We start from the raw sequence: 25,493 nt of genomic DNA on the forward strand, positions 1-25,493 counted from the left end.
GACGTTTTGTGGCAAATAACATTTTTATTCATTTCATTAGAGGAAAAAGTGCAGTCCAGCTTCATTCTGTCATGTTAGAATTGTGTTTTTACAATTTTTTTTTGAAATAACTTAAAATTCACTGCTCATTTGCCTGTTTTTTTTTTTTAAACAGACAATGCCAAGCATAATGCACCCTTTCTTGATCATAATTTTAAACATGAGTTATCATGTTTGGCGGTGATATCTACAGAAGTTCCCAAGAAGGCTATTAACTAAATAGCCCCTGACAGTTCCACGTTTTGACTTCTTTTTTTTTTTTTTTTTTTTCCGTTTTGGCCGTGCCACACCCTTTGCTTAGTTCCCCAGCCAGGGATTGAAACCGGGCCACGGCAGTGAAAGTGCTGAGCTCTAACCACTACCAGGGAACACCCCATGTTTTTACTTCGTAAATTACAGCTTGGGCACTTGGGTATTATGCTAGATGTTTTATTTACTTTTATCTGATTATAATCTACAATTTTGTGAGGTAGACATTATGAACTCCGTTTCACAGATTGGTAACTCAGGGCTGGATGTTAATCCCGGGTCCTCATCCCTGCTGCTTTTTCATCATCAACACAACCACCACCAACAGTATAAAAAAAAGTTGAATATCGGCAGATATATCATTGTGCTGGACACTAGGAATGCTAGGGTTTATGATACAGCCTTCAGCAAGGAAACTGATCACATGCATGGAAGGAATTCAGAGATTAATGAACTGAAAGTGTTAAAACATTTCCTATAAATCGAAATTTAATTTTTTTGGTACCGTTGTGGAACTAGAAAATGAAAACTTTTTATCACGTGTGAGTAGACGGAAGGTAAATTCATCTATGACAAAGCTGTGTACGCTGTGAGCTTCTTGAGGACAGGTTGCTCACCTTGGGCATTTTGCATTCAAATTAATGAGCATTTGCATGTCTTTTTGCAAATTCTGTTCTGTGTGGTATGGAACACTTACTCTTCAGGGCATTATACTCATCCTCCAATTTCCGGCATAGGCGGGCACCCAGGAGTTTTGAACAAATGAAGTTGCTGAGGCGCTGCACTCGGAGACCAACCCTGGCAAACAGCAGGACTGTGTACTGCCAGAGCCTGTGTGTGTGCTCCTACAGCATGTCCGCGCACATCTCAGGCCCCAGTGCTCCAGCCAAGGCTCTGCCAACGGCCATGAACGGGAGCAGAATTCTTACCCCAAAATTCTTACCCCAAAATAACCACTTTGGCATGAGTTTTAGTTTGGGCTAAAGGTAGTCAAAAACACAGTAGATTCAGGGAAAGTTCTTTACGTCCCCCTCAATTGCTAAAATTTACATTGGAAAAGAGCCCGTACCAGAAGAGAGCTGTTATCAGATATACCTTATTACCTTAGAAACATCAGCATAACAGGACAACCTTTGTTTTTCAAACACCTCCTCTAGCTTCCTAGGAATGGCCTTCCTCCCCTTTGTACCCTCAGATCCCTACCCCTTTCTTTAGCTCAGAACGTTACAGAAGTTTCAATTACCTGGCTGTCCTTCGGGTCTTCATATCTTTACGGGGCTCTCACATGTACATAATTTTGTTTGTTTTCCTGTTAATCTGTCTTATATCAATTTAATTATTAGACCAACTGAAGAACCAAGAAGGAAAAATGTTCCCACCCCTACAGCCATGTTTAGACCATGTGACCATTCCTCCCTTGTAGTTGACTGGACCCAGGAAGCCCATCCACAGACCAGCAAGCAATCAGATTATCCACTGGGCTTCGTTTTCACAAAATGCTTTTGTAACCTTTAAATCTGTCCTCCTCAGAGTATGGCCCACAGACTGTTTTCTTCCAATCCACCAGGAAATAAGTACAGAAACTGAGAGTAAGAGTTTAGAAATTTGTATAGCTATCTTGTCAGTTGACTATTGGATCTAATCCTGATAAAAATGCAGCTTGTATTGTGTAAGTCTCTTTATGTCATTTTTCTCTTTACTGTATTTTATAAAAAATATTGATACATGATGCTGTTGACCTAAAACAATAGACTGCCAAATAGTTCTCCAGCAAAGATAGGTTTATCCCTGATCAGCAAAGAATTGTAATTCAAGGTCTATAACCATGGCAAGCCACATGCAAGGGAAGGAGCACTCCTATAGAGGGGGAAAGGAAGTTGGGAGGGCTATAGTAAACAAAGATTCCATGGCTTTTCATTGGCTCGGTCCTCGCCAGGAAAGAAGAGGAATATTTCTTCTTCCTGTTGGGCCGTACTATCATCGCAGGGTTTGAGAGTTCCTCATTCTTGTCTCCTGACTCTTTTTAATTGAGGTTTCTGTTTATTAATCTTTTACAGTGTATTAGAATTTTTTTTTTTTTTTTTTTTTTTTTGCGGTACGCGGGCCTCTCACTGTTGTGGCCTCTCCCGTTGCGGAGCAACAGGCTCCGGACGCGCAGGCTCAGTGGCCATGGCTCACGGGCCCAGCCGCTCCGCGGTATGTGGGATCCTCCCACACCGGGGCACGAACCCGTGTCCCCTGCATCGGCAGGCGGACTCTCAACCACTGCGCCACCAGGGAAGCCCTAGAATTTTTTTAAAGAAGAAAGAAACAAAAAAACAAAACACCTGATTTTGGACTTCCCTGGTGGCACAGTGGTTACGAATCCACCTGCCAGTGCAGGGGACACGGGTTCAATCTCTGGCCCTGGAAGATCCCACATGCTGTGGAGCAACTAAGCCTGTGTGCCACAACTACTGAGCCCACCTGTTGCAACTACTGAAGCCCTCATGCCTAGAGCCACCGCAATGAGAAGCCCATACACCGCAACACAGAGTAGCCCCTGCTCGCCCCAACTAGAGAAAGCCTGCATGCAACAACGAAGACCCAATGCAGCTAAAACTAAATAAAATTAAAATAACAAAAACAAAAAAACACCTGATTTTTCACTACATATGGTTTAAGAAGCACTGCTTTAAATAACATGCTTTCTTCCACTGGGAAAGGAGGGGCCGAGCTGCAGTGAGTTTCTGTTCCTTAGAAAAAGATAAACTCTGTTGCAAGAGGCTTGCTTTAATTTGGTAAAAGGAGCAGTGACCTTTAGTATCTGATACCAAAGCTTGTGACCATGATTCAGGTAATAGCCATGGACTCTGGACCAATGAAACACCCAGACAACAGGAGGAGGAAATAGGACTAGTAAGAAACTATTATTTCAAGAGCGGTAAGAAATTATGTAAACTGGAACATATAATCTAAGAACCATATGGTCTGGAATTAAGTAGCATAATAACATATTTGTAGAGCATTTCATCATTTAAAAAGCAATTTTATATGAAGTATTTTCTTTATTCCTCACAAAAACCCAATTGATTAGGCAGCACAGATAATAATTTCAATTTTCCAAATGAGTACACTGTGATTCAGAAAGGTTAGTGACATACCAGTGTCACACAGAGCTGGGATAAGATACCAATCCAGTCTTGTGACTCTAAAATCTAGTGGGGTTGTTGCTTGTTTTTTTCACTAAGTTATGTCACCTTCTGTGTAGGTCAGGGGTTCTTAGCCTTTACTGGGCCACAAGCAGACCTCTGTAAGAAGCTGATTATAGTTATGGACACACATACACACCTTGCTATCCTCATTCAGCAGGATTTTGCAATGAACTTCAGGGGCCTCCTAGACTCCAATTAAGAACCTCCGTACCAAGAACCAGTCCTAGCTGGATTCCTCAGACATATTTAGTATTAACTGGCAATGAACTTGCTCTGTCTAGTTATCTTCTGCCATCTTCAGTCATTTTGTACTCTGACTCATCCACAAGCCCATTGAGTACTACAGAGAACTCAAGGGTACACAGGTTCAGAAGAGCTGGCAGTGGAGGGATGCTTCAGGAAGAAAGGAAGTGTCATTAGGCTAAGCCTCAAAGGAAATTCCATTCTGCCATATTCAAAGGACATAGTGCTGGAGAGAAGCAAATATTTTTGTGTGTTTTCTTTTGTGTGTTTTAATTAATTTATTTATTTTTGGCTGCGTTGGGTCTTTGTTGCCCTGTGCAAGCTTTCTCTAGGTGCGGCAAGCAGGGGCTACTCTTCTGTGCTGTGCCTGGGCTTCTCATTGCAGTGGCTTCTCATTGCAGAGCACGGGTTCTAGGCGCGCTGGCTTCAGTAGCTGTGGTACGTGGGCTCAGTAGTTGTGGCACACGGGCTTAGCTGCTCCGCAGCATGTGGTATCTTCCCGGACCAGGGATCGAACCCAGGCGGATTCTTAACCACTGCGCCACCAGGGAAGTCCCGAGAAGCAAATGTTGATGTAGAAGACTAGTGGAAGATGCATTTGGAGAAATAACAGAAGACCAAGTTGTAGAGCATTGAACAAGGAGCTAAAGATGTCAGCTTTAAGTCTGTGAACCATATGGTGCCATCTATAAATGGCATTTTAAGAAGATTACTCTAGAAGTACTGTGGAAGATGGATCGGAAGGGGATGGATTGAAAACAGGAAGCCTAGTTTTACTATAATCCAGGAGCAAGCAGACTAGGGTTTGAATTTAGGTAGAGACAAGAGACACGGAAATAGAGGCAGAAATGAGAACATTTATAGAGGAAGAATTGACAGATCTGGATGAAGGATACCTTGAAGAAAGGATTAAATAGTCTCTCAAGATTTTGAACCTTGGAAAAGTGAATTTGTTCAACAAATATTGATGTGACTGATACAAACGGGGAACTGCTGGGTATCAGGTTCACACGTACAAGGCCAAGGCCAGCACCTGACTGATTCAACCAGTAAAGTTATAAGCAGCCATTTTTACAAGTAGCAAAGTTACAATAAGCCAAAGGTGCCAACTCCCCATGGTTTTTGTACAGCACCCAAAGAGGCAGAGTGACTGCAATGTGAGTTATGGGACACCCCATTGCTAAGGAGCTAATTCTAGATTGGAGGAAAGTGGTTTTGAAATTCTGAAGCCCAGGTCTCACCAGAACCCCATAGAAATGGGAAACTGGCTCATGACAGCTTCCCAGGGGGTATAAGGACGTGAACAGAAGATGACCTTGTACCGGCTCCTTATAGGCTTCCCATGATCTCATGCCTGGGAATGGAGCTGTTCCTCTACACTGGGGGTGGCAGTGGCTGGGGGGTGGTGGCAGGAGCTAGTTTTCAGGAATAGAAGATACACTTGGTACTAGATACATAGACTATAAAGTTAGATCAGGACATTCATGTACTGGCCAGACTACAGGAATAGGTTTTTTTTGCGGTATGCAGGCCTCTCACTGCTGCGGCCTTTCCCGTTGCGGAGCACAGGCTCCGGACGCGCAGGCCCAGCGGCCGTGGCTCACGGGCCCAGCCGCTCCGCGGCATGCGGGATCCTCCCGGACCGGGGCACGAACCCGCGTCCCCTGCATCGGCAGGCGGACTCTCAACCACTGCGCCACCAGGGAAGCCCAGGCATAGGTTTTTGTGTCATTCACAGAGAGGTGGGGCATCTTGAGTGTTGGACTTTCAGCTCCAGGTCCTGGGTTCAGGTCCTGGCTCTGTCACTCACTAGGTATGTGTTCCAGTCACCATGGCTGTGTGACACATTACCTGAAAACTAAGTGGCTTAAAATGGCAACATTTATTTTGTTCCTGGATCTGCAACAAGGGCAGGCCTCTGTACAGCTTCACATGAGTCAGATCTTCCTCCCAGCATATGCTGGGACAGCTCGAAGGCTGGGGACTGAATCGGTGGAAAGCTCGCCCATCTGGTAGTTGCTGTTGGCTGTCAGCTGGGGCTGCAGCTTCCTCACGCATGGTGTCTGAGTTCCCCGGAAAGCATCCTGAGAGGGAGAGCCAGGCGGAAGCCCTACTCCTTTGTGCCCCAGCCTCAGAAGTCACACGGTGTCACTTCTACCATTCACCAACGTAGTGACAAAGCCCTGCCCGGTTTCAACAAGAGGAGAAACAGACAGCCTCTATTGGGGGTGGGGAGGAAGGTTCTGGAAGAGCATGCTGTCCTGGAAAGAGAGCTGTGGCCATTTTCAGAGGCTACAATCTGCCAGAATGTTAACCTGATCTCTTTTTTTTTTTTTTTTAATTGTGGTAAAATACACATAATATAAAACTTACCATTGTAACCATTTTTAAGTGTGCAGTTTGGTGGCATTAAGTACACTCACAGTGTTGTGCAATTATCACCACTATTCATTCCCAGAAACATTTCATCACCCGAAAGAGAAACTCCAAACCCATGAGACAATAACTCCCTCTCCTTCTTCCAGTCCCTGGTCACCTCTGTTCTGCTTTCTGTCTCTGTGGATGTGCCTATTCTAAGTACTTCATCGAAGTGGAATTCATACACTATTTGTCCTTTCGTGTCTGGTTTATTTCACTTAGCATAATGTTTTCAAGGTTCTAACATGAGTCTCTTTTCTCATCTATAAGAACAATGAAGAATGGAACAGGGCTGCTTGGAGGACTTAATCAGATAGTACATGTTACGGTGTACAAATTTCTTGATACTCCTCCCATCAAAAAGTGAAATCTAATTCCACTTATAGGGACTGGCCTTAGTGACCTGTTTCCAATGAAGGGAATGCAGCAGAAATCGGGGTCTTCTGAGGCTTCGTCATAAAAGGTGATATGACTTTTGCCTGGTTGTTGGGACACTGGCCCTTGGGACTCAGCCCTTTCTTCAGTATTGCATAGAGAAAATGTATCTGCTGCCAGGAAAAGCCCCTAGCATTAACTGTCAGATGTGTGAGTGAGTCAGCCTGAAGACGATTACAGCCCAGCCTTCAAGCCACCACCCACAGACGCCAAGTGGAGCAGAAATGAGCTGTTCCAAGCAAACCCTACACAAGTTACAAAGTCAAGAGCAAAACCAATGTTATTTTTGTGTTTTTACACAGCAGTAGATAACCAGAACATAAGTTTCTGTTCTTATGTTCAAAGCCAACCAACCAACCAACAATCATTTCCCTCTTCTTCCTTGTGCCCCCAAATGACAGCCAAGTACTCGGAGAAGGTGACCTCACCCCAACTCAGGGGTAACCAACATGGTAATCCCATTCTCTTGGCAGCTGGAGGTGGACATGTGACCCAGTTCCAGTCAATGAGACATAATGGGGAGATCTGCTGGGGTACCTCCAGAAAAGACTGCCTGGCTCTTAAAAAGAGATACAGAGAGGGCTTCCCTGGTGGCTCAGTGGTTGAGAGTCCGCCCGCCGATGCAGGGGACACGGGTTCGTGCCCCGGTCCAGGAAGATCCCACATGCCGCGGAGCGGCTGGGCCCGTGAGCCATGGCCGCTGAGCTTGCGCGTCCGGAGCCTGTGCTCCGCAATGGGAGAGGCCACAACAGTGAGAGGCCTGTGTACTGAAAAAAAAAAAAAAAAGAGATACAGAGAGAAAGAGATGGTGTCATGACTGTGTGGGATACCTGCAACCACTGAGGTCATTTTTTTAAACCAGGAGGTAAGCAGAAATGAGGGCAAAGCCAACAGGGCAAGAACGGCAGTGTGGGAAGTTGGAAAGACCCATTGATGACAAAGTTGAGGCACTGACTCAGCCAATCCTGGAACTGCCCTTCCTTGGGAGTATACGATGGTATGTGAGATGAAAATTTTCCTTATTTTTTAAAGTTGGGTTTTTTGTTCATGGTCACCCAAAGCAACATCCTAACTGATATGTTTATGTCAAGTGTGGTATATTATAAGGAACATAGGAACACAGTCAGTGGAAATAAATGTCAGCTGTGATGATGATGATGAAGAAGAAGAAAGAGGGCGGATTCTTGGAGAGCAGAATACTCAGGTGAGAATAGCAGAGCTCCTGGATTTTGAAGAAAACGCTCCCCTTTATGGGGGAGTGGACAAGTAGAATCAACAGAGGACAAGGTGACAGGTAACCAGGAAATGAAAGAAGACGTGAAGTATGATGCCAGCCAAGGAGATGAGATTACAGGTATCTCCCACTTTCTGAAAGTTCACATTACACTCTTTTGCTTTTACAAGACACCTACCTTAGTCCCTGTTCTCAACAACCGAGAGATATCCAAAGAGGACTTTCGCTGCAGAGCAGATTCTCCTGCCATCACATCAGTGGTGACCTCAAAGGGGACAAACTTGACATGCAAAACCCAGGTGGTCGTATTTGCTGATACCCCCCATGAGGTGTTCTGCTAGATCAGTGATTCTCAGAGTGTAGCCCCCAGATCAGCAGCATCAGCAACACCTGTGAACTTGCTAGAAATGTAAATTCTCAAATCTCACCCTACACCTATTAAATCGGAAACTCAGGAGTGGAGACCAGGAATCTGTTTCCACAAGTCCTTGAGGTGATTCAAATGCCTCTAAAGGCTGAGAATCGCTCAGACTAAACACCTAGATGTTAGGAAATTTGCTCCTAAGGATGTTGTGTCTATGAATTGCCCTGTGGGGAGAAATGGAGAGAACTAAATCTGGGGACAAAAACAATTCTTTGGGGGGAGGGGGTTGGTGAGAATTTCCTATAGGGGTGTTACTGAGTCCAAGCTCTCTCTGCTTGCTGCACGACAGGCCAGTAAATCGGGAGACAAGGTTGAGGCAAGGAATAACGACTTTATTCAGAAAGCCCGCGAACCGAGAAGGTGGCAGACTAGGGTCTCCAAAAACCATCTTATTGGGGTCTGGATGCCAGTTTCTTTTATAGAACAGAGAGGGGGAGGAGGTGAGGCAATATAGTAAAAAGGCCATTCGTTTTGCCTGGCTTGGCCAGCATCAGGGAGGGATGTGTTAATTTCTTCTTTTCTGCAGCCATTCACAGGTGGGCAGGGTCAGATTGTCTCCCTGTGAGCTGAACAAAAGACACTTTAGTTTAACATGCAGGCTGAGGGGCAGGGTTCCCTGAGACAGGCCATTATGTATGATTATAATAACAAAGGCAACGAAAAGCAAAGGTTAAAGTCAAAGAAGCAGATCCAACATGGAGTCAGAATTGGTTCTTCCCTGTTACAATTTTCCACTGTCAGTGTCCATTCCACAATCTTGTGGGAAAAGGGGTGACAGCTATTCTAACTGCTTTGTCAGATGGATCTTTCTGGGAGGGTCCACCATTGGTGCCAGTGTTCAGATTTGTCTTTTTTGTTCCTCTTTGGAAAGTGTCTACTTTACATCCGTAGACTTAAAAAATACTGATGATCTAAAAGTTGAGACTTAAGTTTTATTCAGTGGGAATTTTGAGGACTTCAAGACCAGGAGGCAGCATCTAAAGTTAAGAAATTTAGCACTTTTCTATGTATGGGAAGATTCCAGGCTCACTGAAATCATTCCTTTGATACACACCTCAGATACCTGGGGCCTGTATGGTGTATTCTCATAGCCTGAGTTTCCTCAGGGCTTGCCGTAGGGAGTGGCTGCAGTCGGATGGCTGCTAGATGGCAGGTATCATTCTCCTTCCTGAGTTTCCTCAGGGCTCACCAGCTCACCTTGAGGGGCTGCAAGCACCGCTGATGACTGATAATGGAGGGAAATATTCCATTTCTCATATCTTCTCCCCTTGGTCAGGAATTTGACCAATATTTGGGAGACATTTCATGATCAAATTTTGTCCCACGGCGCTGGGAGGCTCATCCCAGATCAGGGAGAAATTCTTCATATGTCACTCCAGGTGTTAATTTTTGGATTAGGCCCTATTGATAATGAAAGATTCTCTGGATCCTCTGTCTAAGTATGATCCAGGAGACACCTTGCCTTGTTGCTTCCTCCCATACCTAGAATCACGCTATTACAATTATTTTATGTTATAAAGGTGATCTATTTCCTCAAGATGTTTAGCCAGAGAAGTCTTGTTGGAGGCCTGGTTACACACTGGGTAGTGTAAGAGACAACAATCTTATAAAATAGACAGGATATAAGTAATGCAGCTGGTAACATTGACAAAGTCATAGTGTAGCAGGGAGACACAAATCATAAACAGTTTGGAAACAAAGAACAAATTAAAACAATGATTAGTATAACTAGTTGTAATCCAGTTGCAATAACAAGCAACCAAAGGAACCATAACTGATTTAATGAGCCATCCATAGTTTCACTGTACCAGCCATGAATACTTATACATGCATGGCTTAATCTCTGAGACAAACATATGGTACTAGCAGGATCAACCAGGTAGAGAGAAAAAGATAAAATGTTTCAATTCTACTTACCAAGGTATAATTTACCAAATTACTGGAAGTCATAATTAGTTTTCCTTACACCTGGAAAACACAGATTTAAACCAATAACTTTTCAGATAGAAACCATAAAAAGTATAACCATATTCACCAGTTTATTCAGTCCTAGGTAATTAATTTGTGTTGATCTGGATGAAGTAATCAGGTTTTCCATTAGTTTTGTCATTCATTACCCAGTCCAGTGATATTATCTAAAGGCTACCAGAAACTTATATTTGTTAAAAAGTTCCTTTTTATGAGTCCTCTTGAAAATCTTCACTTTGTAAAAGCATCAGGACAAAACTTAAAATAACCTGGTTAAAGATTTGAGTACAATACAATTAGCAGGAAACTTGGATATTTCTATGACATGTAACATTGTAGAATAACTAGAATTATGATTGATAACATATCAGGACATATCAGATGTTAGATTCAAATTAAATTTTGGAATATCTATATTAATGACATTAATACATACACTATAACCTAAGGTTCATCTCCAATCCCTTGACAATATTTCTGAAATAATTTAACATGCCAAATAAACTTAGTTTAACATTCCTCTCTGAGATGTCTCCGAGATGTTCTTCTGAAGTATTCCAGAGTCAGCAGGAGGCTAAAAAAGTTTTAGTCAGATTTTGATATTTGGGAATTTTGTTAAAAACATCATAAAGGTTTTAAAACACAACAGGATCATAGGTCACTGTGAAACAATACTTATTCATTTAACCAAAATCACAAAACGATTAAAAGAAAACAAATATGGATCTCCTAAGGGCACAGAAACTCATACAATCTGTTATCAAAAAGGAGCACTTCTAACAGAGAGAGAGGTCAAATTCCAGTCTTGTATTAGCTTACTTAATAAAATCTGTTTACTTAGTTAACTTCAATCTAAATTTAGTTCATCCTGACCATGTATAAAACTTTCTCAGTAAAATGTACTTCCATTCCTCACACTTTCATAACTGAAAACACACATTCTACCACACTGAAATGTTTTATTATTTTCAGTAGCTTTAATTATAAATTTAAATAGAATCCCTGACTCTTAAAAATCTTAATTTCTAGTGAAAGCCAAGAGACAAGTAATAGTTACCAAAATCTGGAGAGACTATTGTAGCTTTTCAGACCTAAAGGTTCTTATCTCATTTACATTTTCTTTCCTTAGAAGTTTCTTCATATCAAGTTACTTTCCTTGCTGACAGATTTGCAACAGGTATAACAAGATTTCATTTAACTTCTATTAAACCTAGGTGCAGTGAAAGTATTATACTTAATGTTGATGACTCTAAAGACATGTCTATATTAATTAGATCTCAAACTTAAACATTAATTTAATACTAAATATTTCCCAGTTCACGTGAAACTGAAACTAATTTAGCTTAATTTCTCTTGTATTTAGAATTGTTTGGTTTGTAAGTGCTTACTTTTCTTTAAGCCAGTTAAACAGAGCTCATACACAAATCAACCTCAGCAATGTTATCCAACGACAAAGACACATACAAACACAGAAACAAACAGAGAGAACTCATTGTTCTCATTTCAAAATTTCAGCCCTGCAGGTACAGCAATGTAAAACCCATCAGTTTACAAGAGGTTGGATTAAAGTTGGGTTTCTGGTAGATGGAACAAATAAAGCTCACTTTTCTAGATGGCTAAATATTTACAGGAATAACACTGAGGATTTCTATTTACCCTTGACAAGTCAATTTCTAAATTACTTTACACTTTTTTCAAAATTTGCATTTTAAAAAGATAGCAGAGATGAGGGTTCTTGAGAACACCAAATAGGACATTTGCATCTCAAAGATACAGGCAAGTTTCTCCTAGGATGACTTTGTTTCCTTCTCTGCAGTTTCCATGAGCTCCATTTGTAGGCTTTAAGTTCCAGTGGGACCCTGACATCAAGCTTGTTCTGGTGAAAAAGTTACTTGAGCATTTAATTTACAAAGGAGATCTCATCCTAAAAAGGGGGGATTGGATACTCTGGCATATATAAGAAGTTATGTTTCAGGGTGAGGTCCCCTAGCTGGCCTTCTAGAGGTTGTAAGAATGAAGGGTTTTGTACTTCTCCAGAAACTCCTGTGAGTGAGATAGACTGCGATGTTTTCTGTGTCACCTTGGCGTTTACCACAGAATATGTGGCACCCGTATCTACTAGAAAATCAGTCAACTTGTTCCCCGCTGTCAAAGTTAGCCAGGGCTCCTGTGGGGAAATTAGAATCTGATGCCTCAAGTCTAAAGGAGTTCCCTGGCTTCTTACAGGATATTGGTGTAAGGGAAATTGCCCTGTTGCAGAAGTGATTCCTGGTCCAAATTGGGTGCCCTGTTGGGTCTTAGATGGTAATACTAAACCAGGTCCCTGTGCTCCAGGGTTAACATAGAAACTTCTATTCGATCCCCATGGGAAGGGGAAACAGGAGGTGGTGAAAGGAGTAAATATGTTGGCGGCATTGGGGGGGTGAGCAGCCCTCTGACTCCTTTTCCTCCTGATGCAATAGCATAAATGCTCCTACATATGGAATCCCACCTCTTTTCCCTGCTCTTTATCAAAACACTTCTAATTGCGAGATCATATAATAATTGAGGAAGCCATTCGAGCCATCACCTTTCTGAACTTAACATATATTGTGTCCACACCTTATTACAATAGTATATCATGTCTTTCTTAGTCATAGGCTCACGGCTATGTTTTGCCCATTTATCTAATATACGCCCCAAAGGGTTCTCCTTTGGGATAGATGGAGTATTTCCCACTTTTATAAGTTTGCTAACACCAAAACACAAAAGATGCAAACAAATTCCAACGCAAAAAGCACAAAGAAATTCCGACACTGATTCACACGAAACCAAAATCAAAACCAAAACCAACAAACCAGTTCCCAAATCAGGTAAAGTCCAACAATTCCCCTCTCCAAGACGGTACCCCCACCAAACAATTGGCTTGTCCTGTAAAGGAAAAGCCCAAATTGTGGGGAGAATATATTCCCGGTGCACACACCAGAGCAACTTACCCTCCAAAATTGACTCGTAGAAGTTTGTCGGTTCCTTGCTTCAACTGCCAAACACTGGTGTAGCTGGTGCCGCTTCAGGGAATTTTGAAGGGAAGATCCTCAGGGAAAATGGTCTCAGCCGCTGCTAGGGCCTTGCCCCAATATTCCCTGACTGGGGCCAGCTAGCCACGAGCAGCAAGGCACCTAGCTGGCTCGCCAAATTTGTTACTGAGTCAAGCTTGCTCTGCAAGCTGCACAACAGCCCAATAAACCAGGAGACGAGGTGTTGAGGCAAGGAATAGATTTTATTCAGAAAGCCAGCAGACTGAGAAGATGGTGGGCTAGGGTTCCCAAAAAACCATCTTATCAGGGTCTGGATGCCAGTTTCTTTTGTAGAACAGAGATGGGCAGGAGGAAGTAAAGTAAAAAGGCCATTAGTTTTTCCTGGCTTGGCCAGCATCAGGGAGGGGATGTGTTAATTTCTTCTTTTCTGCAGCCATTTACAGGTGGGCAGGGTCAGATTGTCTCCCTGTGAGCTGAACAAAGGCACTTTAGTTTAACAGGCAGGCAGAGGGGCAAGGTTCCCTGAGGCAGGTCATTATGTATGATTATAATAACAAAAGCAACAAAAAGCAAAGGTTAAAGTCAAAGAAACAGATCCAACTTGGAGTCAGAATTGGCTCTTCCCTGTTACAGAGGGATGGAGATTTTTCTACGTGCAAGATTGAAGAAAGGGCTCTCTCTTCACTGTAAAATCAGAGGATGGGCAAGGACAGAAGAGATAGGCTAGTATCTAGAGTGCTTCGAGGGGACCCTATGAAAGATTTAAACTGTACTTTTCCTTTTTTCCTAGGACTCTGGGAACAGTCATGTTTATGGTCTGGTTTTTAATTTTACTTTCCTCCTCTTATATAGATTCCTCTGGCTGCCCCCAAATGTACAGCAGAGTCTTTCAGGCACTGGAGTTTGTATCCTTGAAATGAAGTCACACACTCAGCAAATGTTTTGTCTACTGTGTCCCAGGCATTTTTCTGTGTATTTAGGAGACCGCAGTGAACAAAGGCCCCCACCATGGTGGAGGATGGTAACTTCAGCATGATCACAAGATCCCTGGAGCACCACCCTGTTACCTCATCACCAACCAATCAGAAGAAAGTCACACACCATGCAGCCCTCAACCCAAATTGTGCCTATAAAAACTTCTCCCCCCAAGCCATTGGGGAGTTCAAGGTTTGGGTTTTGTTTTTGTTTTTTTTCAATATGTATTTATTTATTTGGTTGTGCTGGGTCTTAGTTGTGGCAGGTGGGCTCCTTAGTTGTGGCAGGCAGGCTCTTTAGTTGTGGCATGCAAACTCTTAGTTGCAGCATGCATGTGGGATCTAGTTCCCTGGCCAGTGATCAAACCTGCGCCCCCTGCACTGGGAGAGTGGAGTCTTAAGCCACTGTGCCACCAGGTAAGTCTCAGTTCCAGGCTTTTAAGCACAAGCCACCCATTCTCCTTGCTTGGCCCTGCAATAAACCTTGCTCTGCCCCAAACTCCAATATTTCAGTTTGTTTGGCCTCACTGTGCATCAGGTACATGAACAGAGGAGCAGCTCCATCCTACATGAAGCAGCAGAAGATGACCCATGACCTAGAGAGGCAGGCACTTGGGCTACAACAGATTTAGCAAGTTGGTGGGGTTTTTCATTAAATATTGTTGCTTTGTTAAGAAATGTAGTGGCATAATTGGCAGCACAGGGGAAAGGAACTACCTACTGGAAAGGGAAAGATTAAAAATACACAAGAGAAAAGATAACTGTGGAATAGAATTCCAGCCTCTACTTTTCAGCTTCTTTTAGTTTCCATCTTGCCATAAGATTGGGAATTATCACTTCTGTCACTCTTTCCTTTTCCCCATGTAAAGACAGCTATTTCCCAAAAGGGTACAAGAGTGACCAGTACTGCTGTACTTAGTTCCTGGTAGTTGGTTACCTTCCAGAGAGGTGACAAAGGAAAGGTCACTGTGTGCCATTGTTAGAATGTGCTAAACAAATCTGACTTGAGGCATATTAAACAGCTAGACGTAAGGAGTCATGACTCATTATGAGTCATTAAGGGATAGAAATGCAAAACAGAAACCACTCCACCTAACAGGTGGGGTCCTGTTAATAGAGCAAAGAGCTGCTCCTAGAATAGTACAAAATTGTGCCACAACCCCACAACGGGCAAAATAAATGCAGAAGTTTTTTGTTTACATTTCATAGAATTTTTCTTAAGGTGACATCGCTGGCATCCATTTCTGACTAAAGATAGTTGGCACTTCCTACATCATTAGGAAACTTAGATTTAAAAAAATAACTTTCCAAAAAGGGAACAGAGCACAGATTGCATTCAGCCTTTTCTTTAAGTGTTGTATAAAGAGGTGTCATTTCTTACAGATAAGCAATGAGTGCTTTATAAAGTGGGAATAAATTTTTGAGCTTTTTTAAAAAAGAAGTAATTTCTGTTAAAAGAAGCATTTGTTGGATGTGGCATTTTGAGAAGTTAGTTTTTTTGCTCTTCAAAGGTGACACTACTCTTTGTGTCACTTCAAGGGTTATTGCATCTGATAGTCCCAGTAACATCAGAGGGTGATTAATAATCCAATATTATTCATGGATATTGGTATTGAAGGTCAAATGCTTTGTGTGTGTGTGTCTGTGAATCTTTTACATAGGGAAAGATGAATGTAAAGTTGCAAACTGAGTCTTTTTTTTTTTTTTTAATATGAACATTCCCCTATCCTCAAGAGTAAAACAACAGTATTTTTACAGAACAACAGTAAATTAACATAGGTGTTGGCAAGCTGAAACTAAGTGCTCCAGGAGAAAGAAAAGACTCAGAGGACTATGGCAGATTTTTTTCCCCAGAGATGACCACAGCATTATTTCCCATTCTACATGCTCAATTACATTAAATGCAGATGGTCTAAACTCACTGATTAAAAGCAGATTGTCATTTCTGCAAGATCCAAATACATGCTGTCTATAAGAAATACAGTTTAAATATAATGACACAGGTTAAAAGCAAAAGGATGGAAAAAAGATATGTCACGCTAACATTAATCAAAAGAAAGTTAGACTGTCTATATTAATATCACTCAAAGTAGTTTTCAGAGCAAAGAATATTAGCAGAGATAAAAAGGGTCACTTCATAATAATAAAGGGGTCAAGTCACCAAGAGGACATAAAAATCCTAAATATTTATACACTTAGGAAAAAAAGCTTCAAATTACATAAAAAGAAGAGTGATAGAGGGCTTCCCTGGTGGCGCAGTGCTTAAGAATCCACCTGCCAACACATGGGACACAGGTTCAAGCCCTGGTCCGGGAAGATCCCACAGGCCGCAGAGCAACTAAGCCCGTGTGCCACAACTACTGAGCCCACATGCCGCAACTACTGAAGCCCGTGCACCTAGAGCCCATGCTCCCCAACAAGAGAAGCCACCGCAACAAGAAGCCTGCGCACCACAACGAAGAGTAGCCCCCGCTCGCCACAACCAGAGAAAGCCCATGCGCAGCAAAAAAGACCCAACACAGCCAAAATAAATAAATAAATAAATTCATTAAAAAAGAAAAAAAAAGACTGATAGAACTTCAAGGAAAAGATAGATACATTCAAAGTTTTAGTTAGAGATTTTAACACCCTTTCCCAATAATTAATACAAGTAGACACAAATCAGTAATAATATAAAAGACCTAAACACTATCAACCAACTTGACAAATTGACACTTACAGAACACTCCACCCGACAATAGCAGCATACACATTAGTGTCCTTTTTTTATTGAAGTCTAGTTGATGTACAGTGTTGTGCCAATCTCTGCTGTACAGCAAAGTGACTCAGTTATACACATAGAGACATTCTTTTTCTATGGTTTTCCATTATGGTTTATCCCAGGATAGTGAATATAGTTCCCTGTGCTGTACAGTAGGACCTTGTTGTCCATCCATTCTATATATAATAGTTTTCATCTACTAACCCCAAACTCCCAGTCCATCCCTCCCCCACCCTGCTCCCCCTTGGAAACCACAAGCCTGTTTTCTATGTCTGTGAGTCATCTGTTTCTATTTTATAGATAGGTTCATTTGAGCCATATTTTAGATTCCACATGTAAGTGATATCATATGGTATTTGTCTTTCTCTTTCTGACTTACTTCATTCAGTATGGTAATCTCTAGTTGCATCCATGTTGCTGCAAATGGCATTATTTCATTCTTTTTTGTGGCTGAGTAGTATTCCATTATATATATGTACCACATCTTCTTTATCCATTCACCTGTTGATGGACATTTAGGTTGTTTCCATGTTTTGGCTATTGTGAATATGCTGCTATGAACATAGGGATGCATGTATCTTTTTGAATTACAGTATTGTCCAGATAGATGCCTGGGAGTAGGATTGCTGGATCCTATGGTAATTCTATTTTTAGTTTTCTGAGGAAACTCTACACTGTTTTCCATAGTGGCTGCACCAACTTACGTTCCCACCAACAGGGTAAGAGGGTTCTCTTTTCTCCACACCCTCTCCAGAATTTGTTATTTGTAGACTTTTTAATGATGGCCATTCTGACTGGAGTGAGGTGGTACCTCATTGTAGTTTTGATTTGCTTTTGCCTAATAATTAGTGATGTTGAGCAACTTTTCATGTGCCTATCGGCCATTTGTATTTCTTTTTTAGAGAATTGTCTATTTAGGTCTTCTGTCCATTTTTAGATGGGCTGGGTTTTTTTGTTGTTGAGTTGTATGAACTGTTTGTATATTTTGGAAATTAAGCCCTTGTCGGTTGCATCGTTTGCAAATATTTTCTCCCATTCCGTAAGTTGTCTTTTCATTTTGTTTATGGTTTCCTTTGCTGTGTACACATTATTTTCAAGTGCACATGTAACATTTTCCAAGATAGATCATATTCTCAGTCATAAAGCTTGATAAATTTAAAATAATTCAAACTGTTGTAGGAAAATGGGGCTCAAGAGGATGGTCATGGCCCGTGTCTCAGGTAAGTACCTGGAATGGGCCACCAAGTGAGGGACCTGGACTTCGTGCAGGAAAAAATTCAAGAGCCAGCCATAGTAAACTCAAAGCAGGTTTACTGAGAGAGAGACACTTTCCATAGGCAGAATGCAGTCTGTCTAAGGAGGCGAGAGCGGCCATGGGAGAAACACACTCCACAGACAGAGTGTGGGCCATCTTAGAAGATGACAGCAGCCCCAAAATATGGGGTGATCAGTTTTTATGGGCTGGGTAATTTCATAGGCTAATGAGTAGGAGGATTATTCCAACTATTTGGGGGAAGAGGGCGGGGATTTCCAGGAATTGGGCCACCACCCAATTTTTGCCCTTTTTATGGTCACCCTTAGAACCGTCATGGTGCCTGTGGGTGTGCATTTAGTATGCTAATGCATTACAATGAGCATGAAATGAGGCTAATTGTCTACCAGAAGTTGAAGCTCATGCAATCTTAGGCCTAGTTGGTTTTAACCAGTTTATGTCGTATCCTCAATGGCTATGTCATTCTTTGAAAGGTTGGGCCCTACCCACTTCCCTCCTGTCTCAAAACTATGGAAAGATATTCTCAAACACAATGGAATTAAATTAAAAACCAGTAAAAAAAGACATCTGGAAAACCCCCAAATATGTGAAAACTAAACAGCACACTTCTAAATAACTCATGAGCCAAAGAAGAAAGGGACACTTAAAAGTATTTTGGGGCTTCCCTGGTGGCGCAGTGGTTGAGAGTCCGCCTGACGATGCAGGGGACAAGGGTTCATGCCCCGGTCCGGGAATCCCACATGCCGTGGAGCGGCTGGGCCCGTGAGCCATGGCCGCTGAGCCTGTGTGTCTGGAGCCTGTGCTCCGCAACGGGAGAGGCCCGCGTACTGCAAAAAAAAAAAAAAAAAAAAAAAGAAGATGTGGTACATATATACAATGGAATATTACTCAGCCATAAAAAAGAACGAAATAATGCCATTTGCAGCAACACGAATGCACCTGGAGATGGTCATAATGAGTGAAGTCAGTCAGACAGAGAAAGAGAATATCGTATGATATCAGTTATATGCGGAATCTAAACAGAAATAATACAAATGAGCGTATCTACAAAACAGAAATGGACTCACAGACTTAGAGAATGACCTTATGGTTATGGAGGTGGGGGGAGGGGGGAGGGAAGGAATAGTTAGGGAGTTTGGGATTGACATGTACACACTACTATATTAAAAAGGATAACCAACAAGGACCTACTGTATAGCACACGGAACTCTGCTCAATGTTATGTGTTACGTGGCAGCCTGGAGGGGAGTCTGGAGGAGAATGGATACATGTATATGTATGGCTGATTCACTTTGCTGTGCACCTGGATCTATAACAACATTGTTATTGTTAATCAGCTATATATATATAAAATGAAGAATGCCTTTGATGGCTTATTAGTAGACTGGACGTGACTGAGAAAAGAATCTCTGAGCTAAAGTATATATCAATAAAATCCTCAAAAACGGAAAAGCACAGAGACCAAAGACTGAAAAAAAAAGAGAACAAAATATCCAACAATTATGGGACAACTACAAAACGTGTAATATATGCATAATAAAAATACCAGAAGGAGAAGAAAGAGAGAAAGGAACGGAACTATTTGAAAGAATAATGACTCAGAATTTCCCCAAGTTAACGTCAGACAGCAAATCACAGATCCAGGAAACTCAGAGAACACAAGTAGGAAAAGTACTTTAAAAGGCATATCATTTTCATGCTACATAAAATAAAAGATAAAGTAAAAACCCAGAAAGAAGTCAGAAGGAAACAAAAACACCTTACCAATAGAGGAACAAAGATAAGAATTACATCCAATTTCTCCTTGGAAATCATACACGGTAGAAGTGAAATATTTAAAGTGTTGAGAGAGAGAAAAAAATACCATCCTAGAATTCTGTACCCTGTGAAATCATCCTTCAAAAGTCAAGGAGAAATAGAATTTTTCAGACAAACAAAAAGTGAAAGGAATTTGCTGTCAGTAGACCTACTTTGCAAGAAACGTGAAAAGAAGGTCTTTAGAGAAAAGGAAAATAATGTAGGTCAGAAAGTCAGATCTACAAAAAGTAAGGAAGAACACTGAAGAAGGAATAAATGAAATTTAAAATTTTATTTTCCTTATTCTTAATTGATCTAACAGATAACTGCTTGTTCAATACCCACAATGTATTTGATTATGTGTGTTTATGTATATATCTTATGTTTATGTATGCTTGTGTATACTTATATATAAGTGAAATAAATGACAGCAATGATAAAAGGGACAGGAGGGATAAATTATGGTAATTTTGTTATTTTTAAAATTTTATTTATTTATTTTTGGCTGCATTGGGTCTTCATTGCTGTATATGGGTTTTCTCTAATTGTGGCAATCGGAGGCTACTCTACGTAGCAGTGCACAGACTTCTCACTGTGGATTCTAGGTGCACGTGCTTCAGTAGTTGTGGCGCATGGGCTCCGTAGTTGTGGCTCACCAGCTCTAGAGCGCAGGTTCAGTAGTTGTGACGCAGGGGTTTATTTGCTCCATGGCATGTGGGATCTTCCCGGACCAGGGATCGAACCCCTGTCCCCTGCACTGGCAGGTGGGTTCTTAACCACTGTGCCACCAGGGAAGTCCAGCATAACTTTGTTATTATAAGGTAATCACATTACCTGTGATGTAGTATAGAGGTATTTGAAAGTGGACTTCGATTAGCCGTAAATGTATATTGCAAATTCTAAAAAAAAAAACAATAATTGAAAAAAAATTTTTTAAGTGCTAAGAAAGAAGACAAAAAGGAATCATTTAAAATTCAAACCATGAAAGGCGGAGGAGCTTCAAGATGGCGGAAGAATACGACGTGGAGATCACCTTCCTCCCCACAGATACACCAGAAATACATCTACATGTGGAACAGCTCCTACAGAACACCTACTGGATGCTGGCAGAAGACCTCAGACCTCCCAAAAGGCAAGAAACTCCTCACCTACCTGGGTAGGGCAAAAGAAGAAAGAGACAAAAGAATAGGGACGGGACCTGCACCAGTGGGAGGGAGCTGTGAAGGAGGAAAGGTTTCCACACACTAGAAGTCCCTTCGCGGGCGGAGACTGCGGGTGGCGGAGGGGGAGCTTCGAAGCCACAGAGGAGAGCGCAGCAACAGGGGCGCGGAGGGCAAAGCGGAGAGATTCCTGCACAGAGGATAGGTGCCGACCAGCACTCACCAGCCCGACAGGCTTGTCTGCTCACCCGCCGGGGCGGGCGGGGGTTGGGAGCTGAGGCTTGGGCTTCGGTCGGATCCCAGGGAGAGGACTGGGGTTGGCTGCGTGAACACAGCCTGAAGGGGGCTAGTGCGCCACAGCCAGCTGGGAGTCCGGGAAAAGTCTGGAGCTGCCAAAGAGGCAAGAGACTTTTTCTTGCCGCTTTGTTTCCTGGTGCGCGAGGAGAGGAGATTAACAGCACTGCTTGAAGGAGCTCCAGAGACAGGCGCGAGCCGCGGCTGACCCCAGAGACGGGCATGAGACGCTAAGGCTGCTGCTGCCGCCACCAAGATTCCTGGGTGCAAACACAGGTCACTATCCCCACCTCGCCTCCCGGGAGCCTGTGCAGCCCACCACTGCCAGGGTCCCGTGATCCAGGGACAACTTCCCAGGGAGAATGCACAGCGCCTCAGGCTGGTGCAATGTCATGCTGGCCTCTGCTGCCGCAGGCTCGCCCCGCACTCCGTACCCCTCCCTCCCCCCGGCCTGAGTGAGCCAGAATCCCCGAATCAGCTGCTCCTTTAACCCCGTCCTGTCTGAGTGAAGAAAAGATGTCCTCAGGCGACCTACACGCAGAGGCGGGGCCAAATCCAAAGCTGAACCCTGGGAGCTGTGCGAACAAAGAAGAGAAAGGGAAATCTCTCCCAGCAGCCTCAGGAGCAGCAGATTAAAGCTCCACAATCAACTTGATGTACCCTGCATCTGTGGAATACCTGAATAGACAACGAATCATCCCAAATTGAGGAGGTGGACTTTGGGAGCAACGATATTTTTTTTTCCCTTTTTCTCTTTTTGTGAGCGTGTATGTGTATGCTTCTGTGTGTGATTTTGTCCGTAAAGCTTTGCTTTTACCATTTGTCCTAGAGTTCGGTGTGTCCGTTTTTGTTTTTGTTTTTTAGTGTAGTTTTTAGCGCTTGTTATCATTGGTGGATTTTTCTTTTTTTTGGTTTGGTTGCTCTCTTCTTTCTTTTTTATAATTTTTTTAAAAAAATTTTAATAATTATTTTTATTTTAATAACTTTTATTTTATTTTACTTTATTTTATCTTCTTCTTTCATTCTTTCCTTTTTTTCCTCCATTTTATTCTGAGCCATGTGGATGACAGGCTCTTGGTGCTCCAGCCAGGCGTCAGGGCTGTTTCTCTGAGGTGGGAGAGCCAAGTTCAGGACATTGGACGACAAGAGACCTCCCAGCTCCACATAATATCAAACGGTGAAAATCTCCCAGAGATCTCCATTTCAACGCCAAGATCCAGCTCCACTCAACGATCAGCAAGCTACAGTGCTGGACACCCTATGCCACACAACTAGCAAGACAGGCACACAACCCCACCCATTAGCAGAGAGGCTGCCTAAAATCATAATAAGGCACAGACACCACAAAACACACCACCAGACGTGGACCTGCCCAACAGAAAGACAAGATGAGCCTCATCCACCAGAACACAGGCACTAGTGCCCTCCACCAGGAAGCCTACACAACCCACTGAACCAACGTTAGCCACTGGGGGAAGACACCAAAAACAACAGGAACTACGAACCTGCAGCCTGCAAAAAGGAGACCCCAAACACAGTAAGTTAAGCAAAATGAGAAGAGAGAGAAACAGCAGATGAAGGAGCAAGGCAAAACCCCATGAGACCTAACAAATGAAGAGGAAACAGGCAGTCTACCTGAAAAGGAATTCAGAATAATGATAGTAAAGATGATCCAAAATCTTGGAAACAGAATGGAGAAAATACAAGAAACGTTTAACAAGGACCTAGAGGAACCAAAGAGCAAACAAACAGTGATGAACAATACATAGATGAAATTAAAAATTCTCTAGAAAGGATCAATAGCAGAATAACTGAGGCAGAAGAACGGATAAGTGACCTGGAAGATAAAATAGTGGAAATAACTACTGCAGAGCAGAATAAAGAAAAAAGAATGAAAAGAATTGAGCAAAGTCTCAGAGACCTCTGGGACAACATTAAATGCACCAGCACTTGAATTATAGGGATCCCAGAAGAAGAGAAAAAGAAAGGGACCGAGAAAATATTTGAAGAGATTATAGTTGAAAACTTCCCTAATATGGGAAAGGAAATAGTTAATTCCAGGAAGCACAGAGAGTCCCATACAAAAATAAATCCAAGGAGAAATACACCAAGACACATATTAATCAAACTATCAAAAATTAAATACAAAGAAAAAATATTAAGAGCAGAAAAGGAAAAACAACAAATAACATAAAAGGGAATCCCCATAAGTTTAACAGCTGATCTTTCAGCAGAAACTCTGCAAGCCATAAGGGAGTGGCAGGACATATTTAAAGTGATGAAGGGGAAAAACCTACAACAGATTACTCTACCCAGCAAGGATCTCATTCAGATTTGACAGAGAAATTAAAACCTTTACAGACAAGCAAAAGCTAAGAGAATTCAGCACCCCCAACCAACTTACAACAAATGCTAAAGGAACTTCTCTAGGCAGGAAACACAAGAGAAGGAAAAGACCTACAATAACAAACCCAAAACAATTAGGAAAATGGCCACAGGAACATACACATTGATAATTACCTTAAATGTAAATGGATTAAATGCTCCAACCAAAAGACACAGACTGGCTGAATGAATACAAAAACAAGACCCGTATATATGCTGTCTACAAGAGACCCACTTCAGACCTAGGGACACATACAGACTGAAAGTGAGGGGATAGAAAAAGGTATTCCATGCAAATGGAAATCAAAAGAAAGCTGGAGTAGCAATTCTCATATCAGAAAAAAATAGGCTTTAAAAAAAGACTATTAGGGCTTCCCTGGTGGCGCAGTGGTTGAGAGTCCGCCTGCCGATGCAGGGGACACGGGTTTGTGCCCCGGTCCGGGAAGATCTCACATGCCGCGGAGCGGCTGGGCCCGTGAGTCATGGCCGCTGAGCCTGCGTGTCCGGAGCCTGTGCTCCGCAACGGGAGAGGCCACGACAGTGAGAGGCCCGCATACAGCAAAAAAAAAAAAAAGACTATTACAAGAGACAAAGAAGGACACTACATAATGATCAAGGGATCAATTCAAGAAGAAGATATAACAATTGTAAATATTTATGCACCCAACATAGGAGCACCTCAATACATAAGGCAAATGCTAACAGCCATAAAAGGGGAAATCGACAGTAACACAATCGTAGTAGTGGACTTTAACACCCCACTTTCACGAATGGAAAGATCATGCAAAATGAAAATAAATAAGAAAACACAAGCTTTAAATGATACATTAAACAAGATGGACTTAACTGATATTTATAGGACATTCCATCCAAAAACAACAGAATACACTGTCTTCTCAAGTGCTCATGGAACATTCTGCAGGATAGATCATATCTTTGGTCACAAATCAAGTCTTGGTATTTAAGAAAATTGAAATCGTATCAAGTATCTTTTCCAACGACAACACTATGGGACTAGATATCAATTACAGGAAAAAATCTGTAGAAAATAAAAACACACAGGGGCTAAACAATACACTACTAAATAACCAAGAGATCACTGAAGAAATGAAAGAGGAAATCAAAAAATACCTAGAAACAAATGACGATGAAAACACGACGACCCAAAACCTATGGGATGCCGCAAAAGCAGTTCTAAGAGGGAAGTTAACAGCAATACAATCCTACTTTACGAAACAAGAAACACCTCAAATAAACAACCTAACCTTACACCTAAAGCAATTAGAGAAAGAATAACAAAAAAAAACCCCAAAGTTAGCAGAAGGAAACATATGATAAAGATCAGATCAGAAATAAATGAAAAAGAAATGAAGGAAACGATAGCAAAGATCAATAAAACTAAAAGCTGGTTCTTTGAGAAGATAAACAAAATTGATAAACCATTAGCCAGACTCATCAAGAAAAAAAGGGAGAAGACTCAAATCAATAGAATTAGAAATGAAAAAGGAGAAGTAACAAATGACACTGCAGAAATACAAAGGATCATGAGAGATTACTACAAGCAACTCTATGCAAATACAGCCTCTTCAATAAGTGGTTCTTGGAAAACTGGACAGCTATATGTAAAA

At 42.0% G+C, this 25,493-nt stretch overlaps 1 protein-coding gene across 2 annotated transcripts in view; it reads left to right on the top strand.

The window, feature by feature from the left end:
- Positions 1 to 24,254, top strand: part of DGKE (diacylglycerol kinase epsilon) — a 49,850-nt gene extending 25,596 nt beyond the window's left edge. The window contains exon 10 of one of the 2 annotated variants that reach the window (XR_004347542.1): positions 24,235 to 24,254. The gene's annotated coding sequence lies outside the window, so the exon portion shown is untranslated. Of the gene's footprint in view, positions 1 to 7,158; positions 7,174 to 24,234 lie in introns of those variants that run through there. The other variant, XR_004347541.1, reaches the window with a different exon arrangement.
- The last annotated feature ends 1,239 nt before the right edge of the window (positions 24,255 to 25,493 follow it).

Source organism: Phocoena sinus, chromosome 20 (assembly GCF_008692025.1).
Source record: "Phocoena sinus isolate mPhoSin1 chromosome 20, mPhoSin1.pri, whole genome shotgun sequence".
NCBI classification, from domain to species: Eukaryota; Metazoa; Chordata; class Mammalia; order Artiodactyla; family Phocoenidae; genus Phocoena; species Phocoena sinus.